The sequence below is a fragment of the Macaca mulatta genome, chromosome 12 (assembly GCF_049350105.2).
Source record: "Macaca mulatta isolate MMU2019108-1 chromosome 12, T2T-MMU8v2.0, whole genome shotgun sequence".
Lineage (NCBI taxonomy): Eukaryota > Metazoa > Chordata > Mammalia > Primates > Cercopithecidae > Macaca > Macaca mulatta.
The window spans coordinates 44,312,382-44,314,084 of record NC_133417.1 but is presented as its reverse complement, the minus strand read 5'-3'; the positions used below and the strand labels follow the sequence as shown (position 1 = coordinate 44,314,084).

Here is a 1,703-nt window from a genome sequence, read left to right as displayed (position 1 = left end):
CATCAACAGATGAATGAATAAAGAAAATATGGTGTGTATATACAAAGGAATACTATTCAGCCATAAAAAGAATGAAATCATGTTATTTGCAGCAACATAGTGAAACTGGAATCACTATGTTAATTGAAATATCCCATGTACAGAAAGACAAATCTCATATTCTCACTTATATGTGGGAGCTAAAAAAGTAAGTCTCATATAGGTAGAGTAGAATAATAGATACTAGAGCCTGAGAAGGTGGGGTGAATGGGAAGAGGGATAAAAAGAGATGTGTTAACAGGTACCAACATACAGCTAGATAAAAAGTTTAAGTATAGTTAGTTACAATGTATTGTATATTTCAAATATTTAGTTGCAATGTATTGTATATTTCAAAATAGATAGAGGAGATAACTTAAATTGTTCCAAACATAGAAATGATAAACACTCAAAATGATGGACACCTCAAATATCCTGACTTGATCATTACATACTCTATCCATGTAACCAGATATCACATGTAACCCATAAATACGTAAAATACTGTGCATCTATAAAATTTTGTTATAAAAGAACATCAGAACAGCGAGAAGATGGCCGCCCCAGCAGTGTCCGGGCTCTCCCGGCAGGTGCGATGCTTCAATACCTCTGTGGTCAGACCATTTGCCAAGCTTGTGAGGCCTCCTGTTCAGGTATACAGTATTGAAGGTCGCTATGCCACAGCTCTTTATTCTGCTGCATCAAAACAGAGTAAGTTGGAGCAAGTAGAAAAGGAGTTGTTGAGAGTAGCACAAATCCTGAAGGAACCCAAAGTGGCTGCTTCTGTTTTGAATCCCTATGTGAAGCGTTCTGTTAGAGTGAAAAGCCTAAAGGACATCACAGCAAAAGAGAGGTTCTCTCCCGTCACCACCAACTGGATCAATGTGCTTGCTGAAAATGGTCGCTTAAGCAATACTCAAGGAGTCGTTTCTGCCTTTTTTACCATGATGAGTGTCCATCGCGGAGAGGTACCTTGCACAGTGACCACTGCATCTCCTTTAGAAGAAGCCATACTCTCTGAATTAAAAACTGTCCTCAAGAGCTTCGTAAGTCAAGGCCAAGTATTGAAATTGGAGGCTAAGACTGATCTGTCAATCACGGGTGGAATGACTGTGCGCATTGGAGAGAAATATGTTGGCACGTCTGTCAAGACCAAGATTCAGAAGCTGGGCAGGGCTATGCGGGAGGTTGTCTAAGTGTTGATTTTCTGTCATCAGTAAAAATTCTTAAACTTGGAGCAACAATAAAAAGCTTCCAGAACAGATCAAAAAAAAAAAAAAAAAAAAAAAAAAAAAAAAAAAATCAGAAAAAAGACAAAAATGCTTATACATGCTATGACATTGTTAAGCCTTAAAAATGTTATGCTAGGTTAAACCAGTCACAAAAGACTATACATTGTGTAATTTCATTTATATGTAATGCTTAGAAAAAAAAGATACAGAAAAAACTCAATTACTGGTTATTCAAGCCAGCCAGGAAGGAAGGAGGGGACTGGGTGAAGAATGACTGTTAATGGGTACAAGATTTCTTTATGGGGTAATAAAAATGTTATAAAATTAGATTTTTGTGATGATTGCTCAACTCAGAGGATATACTGAAAACCATTGAACTATATACTTTAAATAGGTGAGTTTGTGATATGTGAGTTATATCTCACTAATGCTGTTTAAAAATGGATACTAGCA

General features: G+C 36.6%; 1 pseudogene; it reads left to right on the top strand.

Annotated features, from left to right (window-relative positions):
- Positions 1 to 566: 566 nt before the first annotated feature.
- LOC704634 (ATP synthase, H+ transporting, mitochondrial F1 complex, O subunit-like) lies at positions 567 to 1,338 on the top strand (annotated as a pseudogene).
- The last annotated feature ends 365 nt before the right edge of the window (positions 1,339 to 1,703 follow it).